This window comes from Mesoplodon mirus (genome assembly GCF_964341445.2).
Source record: "Mesoplodon mirus genome assembly, chromosome: 1".
NCBI lineage: Eukaryota > Metazoa > Chordata > Mammalia > Artiodactyla > Ziphiidae > Mesoplodon > Mesoplodon mirus.
This window is the reverse complement of record NC_138976.1, coordinates 136205908-136227930: the sequence shown is the minus strand read 5'-3', so window position 1 is coordinate 136227930 and position 22023 is coordinate 136205908.

Genomic DNA, 22023 nt, shown 5'->3' with positions numbered 1-22023 from the left:
CCAGCAACAATGGAGAGGACCTGACCCTTAGACACGTACAAGTAAGCTGGAATCTTCAAAAGTTCAAATCTTTATAAGTAAAAAGATTTATTAAAATGAATAACCAAGTGTTTTAATTGACATCAGAAGATGAAAACAATAAACCCTGAGAACATAGAGAAAGATAAATAAAGATATGAGCAGAACTTAATACAACAGAAAACGTATAAAATTCAGGTGATTTAGTAAGTCCAAAGAATCTTCTTTGAAAAGATTTAAAAGACACACTTTGATTAAGGAAAACCAAAACATAAGTAAAGAATATACAGAAAGAGTCAGGACAATGTTAGAGCAGAGAATATATGAAATGCCAGTAAATTTGAACATTTCTGTCAATTGGACCATTTCCTAGCTCCTAAAGTTTACCAACACTGACACAAGAGGAAATCATTTAACGTCATCATGTCTGCCCTTGGCATTCTCGGAACGCCCTGGCCTCAGAATGCAGCCTCTGTAGTCCATGGTAACCTGCGGAGAGGGGGCGGGGCTGAGGGAGGTTGGAACACTGCCCTCACTGAGGGAGTGGGTGTGGCCATCTCTGCTGTGACTGAACAAAGGGCAGGGGAGCAGGGGGCCCAGGGCAGGGCCCTCAGAGCCCGGCAGGCCCAGTGGAGTGTCACAAGCTTTTAGGCCCAGGCCAAAGGGCGCCTTCTTTGTCTGCACAGCTGCCCAAACTCTCACCTTTCCACTCAGGCCGCCCTCTTACTTGAAGTGTGTGTGGAACGTGTCCGCGCAGTACACCACGCTGCACAGCTAAGCATAGGTTTGGGCATCGTAGCTTCCTGCCAGGTGACCGAGGTTCGCAAGCAGATGGGTCCCTGGGACACACGCGGAGAGGCTCCTGCCCGGGTCACAGGCCGCCCACTGCCCCTGCCCCAGATCGGGGGCCGCAAAACGGCCCTGTCTGAGTCCCCTGCCTCTAGAGGGAGTATTGGACCAACACTTGTAGAAAACGGGGTCCTTGCGCGCCACTCATTGGAGGGACACAAATAAATCTTTGCCGACTTTCTGCTGAAACTTACGAGCGTTCACACCTAAGCCTCTTACAAGGTCAGCTGTTTAGCTAAACATGAGCTCATGATCTAAATTTACACAATAATGAAGAAAGCAGCTACAAGTGGAGACAATCAGCCAAAACCAACAATACCAGAATTAGATTCCCAAGGCCATCCATCAGATGTAGGAATAATCGGGTGCAAGGCAGAAAATATACATAAAACTGGAACTGAAACAAGGCACAAGGATGTTTTCAAAGACTGGTAGGATCTCTAAAACATTTTTCAAGGACATGTCATTGATAAAGCTAAATACTCCAAGGTTGTGTAATACAACAGATTAATCATTGAGAAGAGTGAAATTATGCTGTTTTGAAAACTATGGCAGGTCAGATTTTCTGCCTAATTATATAAGAAGATTTCGCTAAAAAATACACATTATTTCAAAGACTTATTGGCTGTGAAATAAGTTAAGGGTATTTCAAATGGCTTGTCTGCCAAGAAAGGTGAGATGTAGGGAATCACAGAAAGTCGAGGGGAAAATAGGTCAATATATACATTGCTGTATGGTGAACTAAGCCTTAGGCCAGCAACAATGGAGAGGACCTGACCCTTAGACACGTACAAGTAAGCTGGAATCTTCAAAAGTTCAAATCTTTATAAGTAAAAAGATTTATTAAAATCAATAACCAAGTGTTTTAATTGACATCAGAAGATGAAAACAATAAACCCTGAGAACATAGAGAAAAGATAAATAAAGATATGAGCAGAACTTAATACAACAGAAAACGTATAAAATTCAGGTGATTTAGTAAGTCCAAAGAATCTTCTTTGAAAAGATTTAAAAGACACACTTTGATTAAGGAAAACCAAAACATAAGTAAAGAATATACAGAAAGAGTCAGGACAATGTTAGAGCAGAGAATATATGAAATGCCAGTAAATTTGAACATTTCTGTAAAGTGGACCATTTCCTAGCTCCTAAAGTTTACCAACACTGACACAAGAGGAAATCATTTAAGGTCATCATGTCTGCCCTTGGCATTCTCGGAATGCCCTGGCCTCAGAATGCAGCCTGTGTAGTCCATGGTAACCTGCGGAGAGGGGGCGGGGCTGAGGGAGGTTGGAACACTGCCCTCACTGAGGGAGTGGGTGTGGCCATCTCTGCTGTGACTGAACAAAGGGCATGGGAGCAGGGGGCCCAGGGCAGGGCCCTCAGAGCCCGGCAGGCCAAGTGGAGTGTCACAAGCTTTTAGGCCCAGGCCAAAGGGCGCCTTCTTTGTCTCGACAGCTGCCCAAACTCTCACCTTTCCACTCAGGCCGCCCTCTTACTTGAAGTGTGTGTGGAACGTGTCCGCGCAGTACACCGTGCTGCACAGCTAAGCATAGGTCTGGGCATCGTAGCTTCCTGCCAGGTGACCGAGGTTCGCAGGCAGATGGGTCCCAGGGACACACGCGGAGAGGCTCCTGCCCGGGTCACAGGCCGCCCACTGCCCCTGCCCCAGATCGGGGGCCGCAAAGCAGCCCTGTCTGAGTCCCCTTCCTCTAGAGGGAGTATTGGACCAACACTTGTAGAAAACGGGGTTCTTGCGGGCCACTCATTGGAGGGACACAAATAAATCTTTGCCGACTCTCTGCTGAAACTTACGAGCGTTCACACCTAAGCCTCTTACAAGGTCAGCTGTTTAGCTAAACATGAGCTCATGATCTAAATTTACACAGTAATGAAGAAAGCAGCTACAAGGGGAGACAATCAGCCAAAACCATCAATACCAGAATTAGATTCCCAAGGCCATCCATCAGATGTAGGAATAATCGGGTGCAAGGCAGAAAATATACATAAAACTGGAACTGAAACAAGGCACAAGGATGTTTTCAAAGACTGGTAGGATCTCTAAAACATTTTTCAAGGACATGTCATTGATAAAGCTAAATACTCCAAGGTTGTGTAATACAACAGATTAATCATTGAGAAGCGTGAAATTATGCTGTTTTGAAAACTATGGCAGGTCAGATTTTCTGCCTAATTCTATAAGAAGATTTCTCTAAAAAATACACATTATTTCAAAGACTTATTGGCTGTGAAATAAGTTAAGGGTATTTCCAATGGCTTGTCTGCAAAGAAAGGTGAGATGTAGGGAATCACAGAAAGTCGAGGGGAAAATAGGTCAATATATACATTGCTGTATGGTGAACTAAGCCTTAGGCCAGCAACAATGGAGAGGACCTGACCCTTAGACACGTACAAGTAAGCTGGAATCTTCAAAAGTTCAAATCTTTATAAGTAAAAAGATTTATTAAAATCAATAACCAAATGTTTTAATTGACATCAGAAGATGAAAACAATAAACCCTGAGAACATAGAAAAAAGATACATAAAGATATGAGCAGAACTTAATACAACAGAAAACGTATAAAATTCAGGTGATTTAGTAAGTCCAAAGAATCTTCTTTGAAAAGATTTAAAAGACACACTTTGATTAAGGAAAACCAAAACATAAGTAAAGAATATACAGAAAGAGTCAGGACAATGTTAGAGCAGAGAATATATGAAATGCCAGTAAATTTGAACATTTCTGTCAAGTGGACCATTTCCTAGCTCCTAAAGTTTACCAACACTGACAAAAGAGGAAATCATTTAAGGTCATCATGTCTGCCCTTGGCATTCTCGGAACGCCATGGCCTCAAAATGCAGCCTCTGTAGTCCATGGTAACCTGCGGAGAGGGGGCGGGGCTGAGGGAGGTTGGAACACTGCCCTCACTGAGGGAGTGGGTGTGGCCATCTCTGCTGTGACTGAACAAAGGGCAGGGGAGCAGGGGGCCCAGGGCAGGGCCCTCAGAGCCCGGCAGGCCCAGTGGAGTGTCACAAGCTTTTAGGCCCAGGCCAAAGGGCGCCTTCTTTGTCTGCACAGCTGCCCAAACTCTCACCTTTCCACTCAGGCCGCCCTCTTACTTGAAGTGTGTGTGGAACGTGTCCGCGCAGTACACCACGCTGCACAGCTAAGCATAGGTTTGGGCATCGTAGCTTCCTGCCAGGTGACCGAGGTTCGCAGGCAGATGGGTCCCTGGGACACCCGCGGAGAGGCTCCTGCCCGGGTCACAGGCCGCCCACTGCCCCTGCCCCAGATCGGGGGCCGCAAAGCGGCCCTGTCTGAGTCCCCTGCCTCTAGAGGGAGTATTGGACCAACACTTGTAGAAAACGGGGTCCTTGCGCGCCACTCATTGGAGGGACACAAATAAATCTTTGCCGACTTTCTGCTGAAACTTACGAGCGTTCACACCTAAGCCTCTTACAAGGTCAGCTGTTTAGCTAAACATGAGCTCATGATCTAAATTTACACAATAATGAAGAAAGCAGCTACAAGTGGAGACAATCAGCCAAAACCAACAATACCAGAATTAGATTCCCAAGGCCATCCATCAGATGTAGGAATAATCGGGTGCAAGGCAGAAAATATACATAAAACTGGAACTGAAACAAGGCACAAAGATGTTTTCAAAGACTGGTAGGATCTCTAAAACATTTTTCAAGGACATGTCATTGATAAAGCTATATACTCCAAGGTTGTGTAATACAACAGATTAATCATTGAGAAGAGTGAAATTATGCTGTTTTGAAAACTATGGCAGGTCAGATTTTCTGCCTAATTCTATAAGAGGATTTCTCTAAAAAATACACATTATATCAAAGACTTATTGGCTCTGAAATAAGTTAAGGGTATTTCAAATGGCTTGTCTGCAAAAAAGGTGAGATGTAGGGAATCACAGAAAGTCGAGGGGAAAATAGGTCAATATATACATTGCTGTATGGTGAACTAAGCCTTAGGCCAGCAACAATGGAGAGGACCTGACCCTTAGACACGTACAAGTAAGCTGGAATCTTCAAAAGTTCAAATCTTTATAAGTAAAAAGATTTATTAAAATCAATAACCAAGTGTTTTAATTGACATCAGAAGATGAAAACAATAAACCCTGAGAACATAGAGAAAAGATAAGTAAAGATATGAGCAGAACTTAATACAACAGAAAACGTATAAAATTCAGGTGATTTAGTAAGTCCAAAGAATCTTCTTTGAAAAGATTTAAAAGACACACTTTGATTAAGGAAAACCAAAACATAAGTAAAGAATATACAGAAAGAGTCAGGACAATGTTAGAGCAGAGAATATATGAAATGCCAGTAAATTTGAACATTTCTGTCAAGTGGACCATTTCCTAGCTCCTAAAGTTTACCAACACTGACACAAGAGGAAATCATTTAAGGTCATCATGTCTGCCCTTGGCATTCTCGGAACGCCATGGCCTCAAAATGCAGCCTCTGTAGTCCATGGTAACCTGCGGAGATGGGGAGGGTCTGAGGGAGGTTGGAAAACTGCCCTCACTGAGGGAGTGTGTGTGGCCATCTCTGCTGTGACTGAACAAAGGGCAGGGGAGCAAGGTGCCCAGGGCAGGGCCCTCAGAGCCCGGCAGGCCCAGTGGAGTGTCACAAGCTTTTAGGCCCAGGCCAAAGTGCGCCTTCTTTGTCTGCACAGATGCCCAAACTCTCACCTTTCCACTCAGGCCGCCCTGTTACTTGAAGTGTGTGTGGAACGTGTCCGCGCAGTACACCGCGCTGCACAGATAAGCATAGGTCTGGGCATCGTAGCTTCCTGCCAGGTGACCGAAGTTCGCAGGCAGATGGGTCCCTGGGACACACAAGGAGAGGCTCCTGCCCGGGTCACAGGGCGCCCACTGCCCCTGCCCCAGATCGGGGGCCGCAAAGCAGCCCTGTCTGAGTCCCCTGGCTCTAGAGGGAGTATTGGACCAACACTTGTAGAAAACGGGGTCCTTGCGGGCCACTCATTGGAGGGACACAAATAAATCTTTGCCGATTCTCTGCTGAAACTTACGAGCGTTCACACCTAAGCCTCTTACAAGGTCAGCTGTTTAGCTAAACATGAGCTCATGATCTAAATTTACACAGTAATGAAGAAAGAAGCTACAAGGGGAGACAATCAGCCAAAACCATCAATACCAGAATTAGATTCCCAAGGCCATCCATCAGATGTAGGCATAATCGGGTGCAAGGCAGAAAATATACATAAAACTGGAACTGAAACAAGGCACAAGGATGTTTTCAAAGACTGGTAGGATCTCTAAAACATTTTTCAAGGACATGTCATTGATAAAGCTAAATACTCCAAGGTTGTGTAATACAACAGATTAATCATTGAGAAGAGTGAAATTATGCTGTTTTGAAAACTATGGCAGGTCAGATTTTCTGCCTAATTCTATAAGAAGATTTCTCTAAAAAATACACATTATTTCAAAGACTTATTGGCTGTGAAATAAGTTAAGGGTATTTCAAATGGCTTGTCTGCAAAGAAAGGTTAGATGTAGGGAATCACAGAAAGTCGAGGGGAAAATAGGTCAATATATACATTGCTGTATGGTGAACTAAGCCTTAGGCCATCAACAATGGAGAGGACCTGACCCTTAGACAAGTACAAGTAAGCTGGAATCTTCAAAAGTTCAAATCTTTATAAGTAAAAAGATTTATTAAAATCAATAACCAAGTGTTTTAATTGACATCAGAAGATGAAAACAATAAACCCTGAGAACATAGAGAAAAGATAAATAAAGATATGAGCAGAACTTAATACAACAGAAAACGTATAAAATTCAGGTGATTTAGTAAGTCCAAAGAATCTTCTTTGAAAAGATTTAAAAGACACACTTTGATTAAGGAAAACCAAAACATAAGTAAAGAATATACAGAAAGAGTCAGGACAATGTTAGAGCAGAGAATATATAAAATGCCAGTAAATTTGAACATTTCTGTCAAGTGGACCATTTCCTAGCTCCTAAAGTTTACCAACACTGACACAAGAGGAAATCATTTAAGGTCATCATGTCTGCCCTTGGCATTCTCGGAACACCCTGGCCTCAGAATGCAGCCTCTGTAGTCCATGGTAACCTGCGGAGAGGGGGCGGGGCTGAGGGAGGTTGGAACACTGCCCTCACTGAGGGAGTGGGTGTGGCCATCTCTGCTGTGACTGAACAAAGGGCAGGGGAGCAGGGGGCCCTGTTCAGGGCCCTCAGAGCCCGGCAGGCCCAGTGGAGTGTCACAAGCTTTTAGGCCAAGGCCAAAGGGCGCCTTCTTTGTCTGCACAGCTGCCCAAACTCTCACCTTTCCACTCAGGCCGCCCTCTTACTTGAAGTGTGTGTGGAACTTGTCCGCGCACTACACCGTGCTGCACAGATAAGCATAGGTCTGGGCATCATAGCTTCCTGCCAGGTGACCGAAGTTCGCAGGCAGATGGGTCCCTGGGACACACGCGGAGAGGCTCCTGCCCGGGTCACAGGCCGCCCACTGCCCCTGCCCCAGATCGGGGGCCGCAAAGCAGCCCTGTCTGAGTCCCCTACCTCTAGAGGGATTATTGGACCAACACTTGGAGAAAACGGGGTCCTTGCGGTCCACTCATTGGAGGGACACAAATAAATCTTTGCCGACTCTCTGCTGAAACTTACGGGCGTTCACACCTAAGCCTCTTACAAGGTCAGCTGTTTAGCTAAACATGAGCTCATGATCTAAATTTACACAGTAATGAAAAAGCAGCTACAAGGGGAGACAATCAGCCAAAACCATCAATACCAGAATTAGATTCCCAAGGCCATCCATCAGATGTAGGAATAATCGGGTGCAAGGCAGAAAATATACATAAAACTGGAACTGAAACAAGGCACAAGGATGTTTTCAAAGACTGGTAGGATCTCTAAAACATTTTTCAAGGACATGTCATTGATAAAGCTAAATACTCCAAGGTTGTGTAATACAAGAGATTAATCATTGAGAAGAGTGAAATTATGCTGTTTGGAAAACTATGGCAGGTCAGATTTTCTGCCTAATTCTATAAGAAGATTTCTCTAAAAAATACACATTATTTCAAAGACTTATTGGCTGTGAAATAAGTTAAGTGTATTTCAAATGGCTTGTCTGCAAAGAAAGGTGAGATGTAGGGAATCACAGAAAGTCGAGGGGAAAATAGGTCAATATATACATTGCTGTATGGTGAACTAAGCCTTAGGCCAGCAACAATGGAGAGGACCTGACCCTTAGACACGTACAAGTAAGCTGGAATCTTCAAAAGTTCAAATCTTTATAAGTAAAAAGATTTATTAAAATGAATAACCAAGTGTTTTAATTGACATCAGAAGATGAAAACAATAAACCCTGAGAACATAGAGAAAGATAAATAAAGATATGAGCAGAACTTAATACAACAGAAAACGTATAAAATTCAGGTGATTTAGTAAGTCCAAAGAATCTTCTTTGAAAAGATTTAAAAGACACACTTTGATTAAGGAAAACCAAAACATAAGTAAAGAATATACAGAAAGAGTCAGGACAATGTTAGAGCAGAGAATATATGAAATGCCAGTAAATTTGAACATTTCTGTCAAGTGGACCATTTCCTAGCTCCTAAAGTTTACCAAACCTGACACAAGAGGACATCATTTAAGGTCATCATGTCTGCCCTTGGCATTCTCGGAACGCCCTGGCCTCAGAATGCAGCCTCTGTAGTCCATGGTAACCTGCGGAGAGGGGGCGGGGCTGAGGGAGGTTGGAACACTGCCCTCACTGAGGGAGTGGGTGTGGCCATCTCTGCTGTGACTGAACAAAGGGCAGGGGAGCAGGGGGCCTAGGGCAGGGCCCTCAGAGCACGGCAGGCCCAGTGGTGTGTCACAAGCTTTTAGGCCCAGGCCAAAGGGCGCCTTCTTTGTCTGCACAGCTGCCCAAACTCTCACCTTTCCACTCAGGCCGCCCTCTTACTTGAAGTGTGTGTGGAACGTGTCCGCGCAGTACACCGTGCTGCACAGCTAAGCATAGGTCTGAGCACCGTAGCTTCCTGCCAGGTGACCGAGGTTCGCAGGCAGATGGGTCCCTGGGACACACGCGGAGAGGCTCCAGCCCGGGTCACAGGCCGCCCACTGCCCCTGCCCCAGATCGGGGGCCGCAAAGCAGCCCTGTCTGAGTCCCCTGCCTCTAGAGGGAGTATTGGACCAACACTTGTAGAAAACGGGGTCCTTGCGGGCCACTCATTGGAGGGACACAAGTAAATCTTTGCCGACTCTCTGCTGAAACTTACGAGCGTTCACACCTAAGCCTCTTACAAGGTCAGCTGTTTAGCTAAACATGAGCTCATGATCTAAATTTACACAGTAATGAAAAAGCAGCTACAAGGGGAGACAATCAGCCAAAACCATCAATACCAGAATTAGATTCCCAAGGCCATCCATCAGATGTAGGAATAATCGGGTGCAAGGCAGAAAATATACATAAAACTGGAACTGAAACAAGGCACAAGGATGTTTTCAAAGACTGGTAGGATCTCTAAAACATTTTTCAAGGACATGTCATTGATAAAGCTAAATACTCCAAGGTTGTGTAATACAACAGATTAATCATTGAGAAGAGTGAAATTATGCTGTTTGGAAAACTATGGCAGGTCAGATTTTCTGCCTAATTCTATAAGAAGATTTCTCTAAAAAATACACATTATTTCAAAGACTTATTGGCTGTGAAATAAGTTAAGGGTATTTCAAATGGCTTGTCTGCCAAGAAAGGTGAGATGTAGGGAATCACAGAAAGTCGAGGGGAAAATAGGTCAATATATACATTGCTGTATGGTGAACTATGCCTTAGGCCAGCAACAATGGAGAGGACCTGACCCTTAGACACGTACAAGTAAGCTGGAATCTTCAAAAGTTCAAATCTTTATAAGTAAAAAGCTTTATTAAAATGAATAACCAAGTGTTTTAATTGACATCAGAAGATGAAAACAATAAACCCTGAGAACATAGAGAAAAGATAAATAAAGATATGAGCAGAACTTAATACAACAGAAAACGTATAAAATTCAGGTGATTTAGTAAGTCCAAAGAATCTTCTTTGAAAAGATTTAAAAGACACACTTTGATTAAGGAAAACCAAAACATAAGTAAAGAATATACAGAAAGAGTCAGGACAATGTTAGAGCAGAGAATATATGAAATGCCAGTAAATTTGAACATTTCTGTAAAGTGGACCATTTCCTAGCTCCTAAAGTTTACCAACACTGACACAAGAGGAAATCATTTAAGGTCATCATGTCTGCCCTTGGCATTCTCGGAATGCCCTGGCCTCAGAATGCAGCCTGTGTAGTCCATGGTAACCTGCGGAGAGGGGGCGGGGCTGAGGGAGGTTGGAACACTGCCCTCACTGAGGGAGTGGGTGTGGCCATCTCTGATGTGACTGAACAAAGGGCAGGGGAGCAGGGGGCCCAGGGCAGGGCCCTCAGAGCCCGGCAGGCCCAGTGGAGTGTCACAAGCTTTTAGGCCCAGGCCAAAGGGCGCCTTCTTTGTCTCCACAGCTGCCCAAACTCTCACCTTTCCACTCAGGCCGCCCTCTTACTTGAAGTGTGTGTGGAACGTGTCCGCGCAGTACACCGTGCTGCACAGCTAAGCATAGGTCTGGGCATCATAGCTTCCTGCCAGGTGACCGAGGTTCACAGGCAGATGGGTCCCAGGGACACACGCGGAGAGGCTCCTGCCCGGGTCACAGGCCGCCCACTGCCCCTGCCCCAGATCGGGGGCCGCAAAGCAGCCCTGTCTGAGTCCCCTGCATCTAGAGGGAGTATTGGACCAACACTTGTAGAAAACGGGGTCCTTAAGGGCCACTCATTGGAGGGACACAAGTAAATCTTTGCCGACTCTCTGCTGAAACTTACGAGCGTTCACACCTAAGCCTCTTACGAGGTCAGCTGTTTAGCTAAACATGAGCTCATGATCTAAATTTACACAGTAATGAAAAAGCAGCTACAAGGGGAGACAATCAGCCAAAACCATCAATACCAGAATTAGATTCCCAAGGCCATCCATCAGATGTAGGAATAATCGGGTGCAAGGCAGAAAATATACATAAAACTGGAACTGAAACAAGGCACAAGGATGTTTTCAAAGACTGGTAGGATCTCTAAAACATTTTTCAAGGACATGTCATTGATAAAGCTAAATACTCCAAGGTTGTGTAATACAACAGATTAATCATTGAGAAGCGTGAAATTATGCTGTTTTGAAAACTATGGCAGGTCAGATTTTCTGCCTAATTCTATAAGAAGATTTCTCTAAAAAATACACATTATTTCAAAGACTTATTGGCTGTGAAATAAGTTAAGGGTATTTCCAATGGCTTGTCTGCAAAGAAAGGTGAGATGTAGGGAATCACAGAAAGTCGAGGGGAAAATAGGTCAATATATACATTGCTGTATGGTGAACTAAGCCTTAGGCCAGCAACAATGGAGAGGACCTGACCCTTAGACACGTACAAGTAAGCTGGAATCTTCAAAAGTTCAAATCTTTATAAGTAAAAAGATTTATTAAAATCAATAACCAAATGTTTTAATTGACATCAGAAGATGAAAACAATAAACCCTGAGAACATAGAAAAAAGATACATAAAGATATGAGCAGAACTTAATACAACAGAAAACGTATAAAATTCAGGTGATTTAGTAAGTCCAAAGAATCTTCTTTGAAAAGATTTAAAAGACACACTTTGATTAAGGAAAACCAAAACATAAGTAAAGAATATACAGAAAGAGTCAGGACAATGTTAGAGCAGAGAATATATGAAATGCCAGTAAATTTGAACATTTCTGTAAAGTGGACCATTTCCCAGCTCCTAAAGTTTACCAACACTGACACAAGAGGAAATCATTTAAGGTCATCATGTCTGCCCTTGGAATTCTCGGAACGCCCTGGCCTCAGAATGCAGCCTCTGTAGTCCATGGTAACCTGCGGAGAGGGGGCGGGGCTGAGGGAGGTTGGAACACTGCCCTCACTGAGGGAGTGGGTGTGGCCATCTCTGCTGTGACTGAACAAAGGGCAGGGGAGCAGGGGGCCCTGTTCAGGGCCCTCAGAGCCCGGCAGGCCCAGTGGAGTGTCACAAGCTTTTAGGCCAAGGCCAAAGGGCGCCTTCTTTGTCTGCACAGCTGCCCAAACTCTCACCTTTCCACTCAGGCCGCCCTCTTACTTGAAGTGTGTGTGGAACTTGTCCGCGCACTACACCGTGCTGCACAGATAAGCATAGGTCTGGGCATCATAGCTTCCTGCCAGGTGACCGAAGTTCGCAGGCAGATGGGTCCCTGGGACACACGCGGAGAGGCTCCTGCCCGGGTCACAGGCCGCCCACTGCCCCTGCCCCAGATCGGGGGCCGCAAAGCAGCCCTGTCTGAGTCCCCTACCTCTAGAGGGATTATTGGACCAACACTTGGAGAAAACGGGGTCCTTGCGGTCCACTCATTGGAGGGACACAAATAAATCTTTGCCGACTCTCTGCTGAAACTTACGGGCGTTCACACCTAAGCCTCTTACAAGGTCAGCTGTTTAGCTAAACATGAGCTCATGATCTAAATTTACACAGTAATGAAAAAGCAGCTACAAGGGGAGACAATCAGCCAAAACCATCAATACCAGAATTAGATTCCCAAGGCCATCCATCAGATGTAGGAATAATCGGGTGCAAGGCAGAAAATATACATAAAACTGGAACTGAAACAAGGCACAAGGATGTTTTCAAAGACTGGTAGGATCTCTAAAACATTTTTCAAGGACATGTCATTGATAAAGCTAAATACTCCAAGGTTGTGTAATACAAGAGATTAATCATTGAGAAGAGTGAAATTATGCTGTTTGGAAAACTATGGCAGGTCAGATTTTCTGCCTAATTCTATAAGAAGATTTCTCTAAAAAATACACATTATTTCAAAGACTTATTGGCTGTGAAATAAGTTAAGTGTATTTCAAATGGCTTGTCTGCAAAGAAAGGTGAGATGTAGGGAATCACAGAAAGTCGAGGGGAAAATAGGTCAATATATACATTGCTGTATGGTGAACTAAGCCTTAGGCCAGCAACAATGGAGAGGACCTGACCCTTAGACACGTACAAGTAAGCTGGAATCTTCAAAAGTTCAAATCTTTATAAGTAAAAAGATTTATTAAAATGAATAACCAAGTGTTTTAATTGACATCAGAAGATGAAAACAATAAACCCTGAGAACATAGAGAAAGATAAATAAAGATATGAGCAGAACTTAATACAACAGAAAACGTATAAAATTCAGGTGATTTAGTAAGTCCAAAGAATCTTCTTTGAAAAGATTTAAAAGACACACTTTGATTAAGGAAAACCAAAACATAAGTAAAGAATATACAGAAAGAGTCAGGACAATGTTAGAGCAGAGAATATATGAAATGCCAGTAAATTTGAACATTTCTGTCAAGTGGACCATTTCCTAGCTCCTAAAGTTTACCAAACCTGACACAAGAGGACATCATTTAAGGTCATCATGTCTGCCCTTGGCATTCTCGGAACGCCCTGGCCTCAGAATGCAGCCTCTGTAGTCCATGGTAACCTGCGGAGAGGGGGCGGGGCTGAGGGAGGTTGGAACACTGCCCTCACTGAGGGAGTGGGTGTGGCCATCTCTGCTGTGACTGAACAAAGGGCAGGGGAGCAGGGGGCCTAGGGCAGGGCCCTCAGAGCACGGCAGGCCCAGTGGTGTGTCACAAGCTTTTAGGCCCAGGCCAAAGGGCGCCTTCTTTGTCTGCACAGCTGCCCAAACACTCACCTTTCCACTCAGGCCGCCCTCTTACTTGAAGTGTGTGTGGAACGTGTCCGCGCAGTACACCGTGCTGCACAGCTAAGCATAGGTCTGAGCACCGTAGCTTCCTGCCAGGTGACCGAGGTTCGCAGGCAGATGGGTCCCTGGGACACACGCGGAGAGGCTCCAGCCCGGGTCACAGGCCGCCCACTGCCCCTGCCCCAGATCGGGGGCCGCAAAGCAGCCCTGTCTGAGTCCCCTGCCTCTAGAGGGAGTATTGGACCAACACTTGTAGAAAACGGGGTCCTTGCGGGCCACTCATTGGAGGGACACAAGTAAATCTTTGCCGACTCTCTGCTGAAACTTACGAGCGTTCACACCTAAGCCTCTTACAAGGTCAGCTGTTTAGCTAAACATGAGCTCATGATCTAAATTTACACAGTAATGAAAAAGCAGCTACAAGGGGAGACAATCAGCCAAAACCATCAATACCAGAATTAGATTCCCAAGGCCATCCATCAGATGTAGGAATAATCGGGTGCAAGGCAGAAAATATACATAAAACTGGAACTGAAACAAGGCACAAGGATGTTTTCAAAGACTGGTAGGATCTCTAAAACATTTTTCAAGGACATGTCATTGATAAAGCTAAATACTCCAAGGTTGTGTAATACAACAGATTAATCATTGAGAAGAGTGAAATTATGCTGTTTGGAAAACTATGGCAGGTCAGATTTTCTGCCTAATTCTATAAGAAGATTTCTCTAAAAAATACACATTATTTCAAAGACTTATTGGCTGTGAAATAAGTTAAGGGTATTTCAAATGGCTTGTCTGCCAAGAAAGGTGAGATGTAGGGAATCACAGAAAGTCGAGGGGAAAATAGGTCAATATATACATTGCTGTATGGTGAACTATGCTTTAGGCCAGCAACAATGGAGAGGACCTGACCCTTAGACACGTACAAGTAAGCTGGAATCTTCAAAAGTTCAAATCTTTATAAGTAAAAAGATTTATTAAAATCAATAACCAAGTGTTTTAATTGACATCAGAAGATGAAAACAATAAACCCTGAGAACATAGAGAAAAGATAAGTAAAGATATGAGCAGAACTTAATACAACAGAAAACGTATAAAATTCAGGTGATTTAGTAAGTCCAAAGAATCTTCTTTGAAAAGATTTAAAAGACACACTTTGATTAAGGAAAACCAAAACATAAGTAAAGAATATACAGAAAGAGTCAGGACAATGTTAGAGCAGAGAATATATGAAATGCCAGTAAATTTGAACATTTCTGTCAAGTGGACCATTTCCTAGCTCCTAAAGTTTACCAACACTGACACAAGAGGAAATCATTTAAGGTCATCATGTCTGCCCTTGGCATTCTCGGAACGCCATGGCCTCAAAATGCAGCCTCTGTAGTCCATGGTAACCTGCGGAGATGGGGAGGGTCTGAGGGAGGTTGGAAAACTGCCCTCACTGAGGGAGTGTGTGTGGCCATCTCTGATGTGACTGAACAAAGGGCAGGGGAGCAAGGTGCCCAGGGCAGGGCCCTCAGAGCCCGGCAGGCCCAGTGGAGTGTCACAAGCTTTTAGGCCCAGGCCAAAGTGCGCCTTCTTTGTCTGCACAGATGCCCAAACTCTCACCTTTCCACTCAGGCCGCCCTGTTACTTGAAGTGTGTGTGGAACGTGTCCGCGCAGTACACCGCGCTGCACAGATAAGCATAGGTCTGGGCATCGTAGCTTCCTGCCAGGTGACCGAAGTTCGCAGGCAGATGGGTCCCTGGGACACACAAGGAGAGGCTCCTGCCCGGGTCACAGGGCGCCCACTGCCCCTGCCCCAGATCGGGGGCCGCAAAGCAGCCCTGTCTGAGTCCCCTGGCTCTAGAGGGAGTATTGGACCAACACTTGTAGAAAACGGGGTCCTTGCGGGCCACTCATTGGAGGGACACAAATAAATCTTTGCCGATTCTCTGCTGAAACTTACGAGCGTTCACACCTAAGCCTCTTACAAGGTCAGCTGTTTAGCTAAACATGAGCTCATGATCTAAATTTACACAGTAATGAAAAAGCAGCTACAAGGGGAGACAATCAGCCAAAACCATCAATACCAGAATTAGATTCCCAAGGCCATCCATCAGATGTAGGAATAATCGGGTGCAAGGCAGAAAATATACATAAAACTGGAACTGAAACAAGGCACAAGGATGTTTTCAAAGACTGGTAGGATCTCTAAAACATTTTTCAAGGACATGTCATTGATAAAGCTAAATACTCCAAGGTTGTGTAATACAACAGATTAATCATTGAGAAGCGTGAAATTATGCTGTTTTGAAAACTATGGCAGGTCAGATTTTCTGCCTAATTCTATAAGAAGATTTCTCTAAAAAATACACATTATTTCAAAGACTTATTGGCTGTGAAATAAGTTAAGGGTATTTCCAATGGCTTGTCTGCAAAGAAAGGTGAGATGTAGGGAATCACAGAAAGTCGAGGGGAAAATAGGTCAATATATACATTGCTGTATGGTGAACTAAGCCTTAGGCCAGCAACAATGGAGAGGACCTGACCCTTAGACACGTACAAGTAAGCTGGAATCTTCAAAAGTTCAAATCTTTATAAGTAAAAAGATTTATTAAAATCAATAACCAAATGTTTTAATTGACATCAGAAGATGAAAACAATAAACCCTGAGAACATAGAAAAAAGATACATAAAGATATGAGCAGAACTTAATACAACAGAAAACGTATAAAATTCAGGTGATTTAGTAAGTCCAAAGAATCTTCTTTGAAAAGATTTAAAAGACACACTTTGATTAAGGAAAACCAAAACATAAGTAAAGAATATACAGAAAGAGTCAGGACAATGTTAGAGCAGAGAATATATGAAATGCCAGTAAATTTGAACATTTCTGTAAAGTGGACCATTTCCCAGCTCCTAAAGTTTACCAACACTGACACAAGAGGAAATCATTTAAGGTCATCATGTCTGCCCTTGGCATTCTCGGAACGCCCTGGCCTCAGAATGCAGCCTCTGTAGTCCATGGTAACCTGCGGAGAGGGGGCGGGGCTGAGGGAGGTTGGAACACTGCCCTCACTGAGGGAGTGGTTGTGGCCATCTCTGCTGTGACTGAACAAAGGGCAGGGGAGAAGGGGGCCCAGGGCAGGGCCCTCAGAGCCCGGCAGGCCCAGTGGAGTGTCACAAGCTTTTAGGCCCAGGCCAAAGGGCGCCTTCTTTGTCTGCACAGCTGCCCAAACTCTCACCTTTCCACTCAGGCCGCCCTCTTACTTGAAGTGTGTGTGGAACATGTCCGCGCAGTATACCGCGCTGCTAAGCTAAGCATAGGTCTGGGCATCGTAGCTTCCTGCAGGGTGACCAAAGTTCGCAGGCAGATGGGTCCCTGGGACACACAAGGAGAGGCTCCTGCCCGGGTCACAGGCCGCCCACTGCCCCTGCCCCAGATCGGGGGCCGCAAAGCAGCCCTGTCTGAGTCCCCTGCCTCTAGAGGGAGTATTGGACCAACACTTGTAGAAAACGGGGTCCTTGCGGGCCACTCATTGGAGGGACACAAATAAATCTTTGCCTACTCTCTGCTGAAACTTACAAGCGTTCACACCTAAGCCTCTTACAAGGTCAGCTGTTTAGCTAAACATGAGCTCATGATCTAAATTTACACAGTAATGAAAAAGCAGCTACAAGGGGAGACAATCAGCCAAAACCATCAATACCATAATTAGATTCCCAAGGCCATCCATCAGATGTAGGAATAATCGGGTGCAAGGCAGAAAATATACATAAAACTGGAACTGAAACAAGGCAGAAGGATGTTTTCAAAGACTGGTAGGATCTCTAAAACATTTTTCAAGGACATGTCATTGATAAAGCTAAATACTCCAAGGTTGTGTAATACAACAGATTAATCATTGAGAAGAGTGAAATTATGCTGTTTGGAAAACTATGGCAGGTCAGATTTTCTGCCTAATTCTATAAGAAGATTTCTCTAAAAAATACACATTATTTCAAAGACTTATTGGCTGTGAAATAAGTTAAGGGTATTTCAAATGGCTTGTCTGCAAAGAAAGGTGAGATGTAGGGAATCACAGAAAGTCGAGGGGAATATAGGTCAATATATACATTGCTGTATGGTGAACTAAGCCTTAGACCAGCAACAATGGAGAGGACCTGACCCTTAGACACGTACCAGTAAGCTGGAATCTTCAAAAGTTCAAATCTTTATAAGTAAAAAGATTTATTAAAATGAATAACCAAGTGTTTTAATTGACATCAGAAGATGAAAACAATAAACCCTGAGAACATAGAGAAAGATAAATAAAGATATGAGCAGAACTTAATACAACAGAAAACGTATAAAATTCAGGTGATTTAGTAAGTCCAAAGAATCTTCTTTGAAAAGATTTAAAAGACACACTTTGATTAAGGAAAACCAAAACATAAGTAAAGAATATACAGAAAGAGTCAGGACAATGTTAGAGCAGAGAATATATGAAATGCCAGTAAATTTGAACATTTCTGTCAAGTGGACCATTTCCTAGCTCCTAAAGTTTACCAACACTGACACAAGAGGAAATCATTTAAGGTCATCATGTCTGCCCTTGGCATTCTCGGAACGCCCTGGCCTCAGAATGCAGCCTCTGTAGTCCATGGTAACCTGCGGAGAGGGGGCGGGGCTGAGGGAGGTTGGAACACTGCCCTCACTGAGGGAGTGGGTGTGGCCATCTCTGCTGTGACTGAACAAAGGGCAGGGGAGCAGGGGGCCCAGGGCAGGGCCCTCAGAGCCCGGCAGGCCCAGTGGAGTGTCACAAGCTTTTAGGCCCAGGCCAAAGGGCGCCTTCTTTGTCTGCACAGCTGCCCAAACTCTCACCTTGCCACTCAGGCCGCCCTCTTACTTGAAGTGTGTGTGGAACATGTCCGCGCAGTATACCGCGCTGCTAAGCTAAGCATAGGTCTGGGCATAGTAGCTTCCTGCCAGGTGACCAAAGTTTGCAGGCAGATGGGTCCCTGGGACACACAAGGAGAGGCTCCTGCCCGGGTCACAGGCCGCCCACTGCCCCTGCCCCAGATCGGGGGCCGCAAAGCAGCCCTGTCTGAGTCCCCTGCCTCTAGAGGGAGTATTGGACCAACACTTGTAGAAAACGGGGTCCTTGCGGGCCACTCATTGGAGGGACACATGTAAATCTTTGCCGACTCTCTGCTGAAACTTACGAGCGTTCACACCTAAGCCTCTTACAAGGTCAGCTGTTTAGCTAAACATGAGCTCATGATCTAAATTTACACAGTAATGAAAAAGCAGCTACAAGGGGAGACAATCAGCCAAAACCATCAATACCAGAATTAGATTCCCAAGGCCATCCATCAGATGTAGGAATAATCGGGTGCAAGGCAGAAAATATACATAAAACTGGAACTGAAACAAGGCACAAGGATGTTTTCAAAGACTGGTAGGATCTCTAAAACATTTTTCAAGGACATGTCATTGATAAAGCTAAATACTCCAAGGTTGTGTAATACAACAGATTAATCATTGAGAAGAGTGAAATTATGCTGTTTTGAAAACTATGGCAGGTCAGATTTTCTGCCTAATTCTATAAGAAGATTTCTCTAAAAATTACACATTATTTCAAAGACTTATTGGCTGTGAAATAAGTTAAGGGTATTTCAAATGGCTTGTCTGCAAAGAAAGGTGAGATGTAGGGAATCACAGAAAGTCGAGGGGAAAATAGGTCAATATATACATTGCTGTATGGTGAACTAAGCCTTAGGCCAGCAACAATGGAGAGGACCTGACCCTTAGACACGTACAAGTAAGCTGGAATCTTCAAAAGTTCAAATCTTTATAAGTAAAAAGATTTATTAAAATCAATAACCAAATGTTTTAATTGACATCAGAAGATGAAAACAATAAACCCTGAGAACATAGAAAAAAGATACATAAAGATATGAGCAGAACTTAATACAACAGAAAACGTATAAAATTCAGGTGATTTAGTAAGTCCAAAGAATCTTCTTTGAAAAGATTTAAAAGACACACTTTGATTAAGGAAAACCAAAACATAAGTAAAGAATATACAGAAAGAGTCAGGACAATGTTAGAGCAGAGAATATATGAAATGCCAGTAAATTTGAACATTTCTGTCAAGTGGACCATTTCCTAGCTCCTAAAGTTTACCAACACTGACACAAGAGGAAATCATTTAAGGTCATCATGTCTGCCCTTGGCATTCTCGGAACGCCCTGGCCTCAGAATGCAGCCTCTGTAGTCCATGGTAACCTGCGGAGAGGGGGCGGGGCTGAGGGAGGTTGGAACACTGCCCTCACTGAGGGAGTGGGTGTGGCCATCTCTGATGTGACTGACCAAAGGGCAGGGGAGCAGGGGGCCTAGGGCAGGGCCCTCAGAGCCCGGCAGGCCCAGTGGAGTGTCACAAGCTTTTAGGCCCAGGCCAAAGGGCGCCTTCTTTGTCTGCACAGCTGCCCAAACTCTCACCTTTCCACTCAGGCCGCTCTCTTACTTGAAGTGTGTGTGGAACGTGTCCGCGCAGTACACCGCACTGCACAGCTAAGCATAGGTCTGGCCACCGTAGCTTCCTGCCAGGTGACCGAGGTTCGCAGTCAGATGGGTCCCTGGGACACACGCGGAGAGGCTCCAGCCCGGGTCACAGGCCGCCCACTGCCCCTGCCCCAGATCGGGGGACGCAAACCAGCCCTGTCTGAGTCCCCTGCCTTTAGAGGGAGTATTGGACCAACACTTGTAGAAAACGGGGTCCTTGCGGGCCACTCATTGGAGGGACACAAGTAAATCTTTGCCGACTCTCTGCTGAAACTTACGAGCGTTCACACCTAAGCCTCTTACAAGGTCAGCTGTTTAGCTAAACATGAGCTCATGATCTAAATTTACACAGTAATGAAAAAGCAGCTACAAGGGGAGACAATCAGCCAAAACCATCAATACCAGAATTAGATTCCCAAGGCCATCCATCAGATGTAGGAATAATCGGGTGCAAGGCAGAAAATATACATAAAACTGGAACTGAAACAAGGCACAAGGATGTTTTCAAAGACTGGTAGGATCTCTAAAACATTTTTCAAGGACATGTCATTGATAAAGCTAAATACTCCAAGGTTGTGTAATACAACAGATTAATCATTGAGAAGCGTGAAATTATGCTGTTTTGAAAACTATGGCAGGTCAGATTTTCTGCCTAATTCTATAAGAAGATTTCTCTAAAAAATACACATTATTTCAAAGACTTATTGGCTGTGAAATAAGTTAAGGGTATTTCCAATGGCTTGTCTGCAAAGAAAGGTGAGATGTAGGGAATCACAGAAAGTCGAGGGGAAAATAGGTCAATATATACATTGCTGTATGGTGAACTAAGCCTTAGGCCAGCAACAATGGAGAGGACCTGACCCTTAGACACGTACAAGTAAGCTGGAATCTTCAAAAGTTCAAATATTTATAAGTAAAAAGATTTATTAAAATCAATAACCAAATGTTTTAATTGACATCAGAAGATGAAAACAATAAACCCTGAGAACATAGAAAAAAGATACATAAAGATATGAGCAGAACTTAATACAACAGAAAACGTATAAAATTCAGGTGATTTAGTAAGTCCAAAGAATCTTCTTTGAAAAGATTTAAAAGACACACTTTGATTAAGGAAAACCAAAACATAAGTAAAGAATATACAGAAAGAGTCAGGACAATGTTAGAGCAGAGAATATATGAAATGCCAGTAAATTTGAACATTTCTGTAAAGTGGACCATTTCCCAGCTCCTAAAGTTTACCAACACTGACACAAGAGGAAATCATTTAAGGTCATCATGTCTGCCCTTGGCATTCTCGGAACGCCCTGGCCTCAGAATGCAGCCTCTGTAGTCCATGGTAACCTGCGGAGAGGGGGCGGGGCTGAGGGAGGTTGGAACACTGCCCTCACTGAGGGAGTGGTTGTGGCCATCTCTGCTGTGACTGAACAAAGGGCAGGGGAGAAGGGGGCCCAGGGCAGGGCCCTCAGAGCCCGGCAGGCCCAGTGGAGTGTCACAAGCTTTTAGGCCCAGGCCAAAGGGCGCCTTCTTTGTCTGCACAGCTGCCCAAACTCTCACCTTTCCACTCAGGCCGCCCTCTTACTTGAAGTGTGTGTGGAACATGTCCGCGCAGTATACCGCGCTGCTAAGCTAAGCATAGGTCTGGGCATCGTAGCTTCCTGCCAGGTGACCAAAGTTCGCAGGCAGATGGGTCCCTGGGACACACAAGGAGAGGCTCCTGCCCGGGTCACAGGCCGCCCACTGCCCCTGCCCCAGATCGGGGGCCGCAAAGCAGCCCTGTCTGAGTCCCCTGCCTCTAGA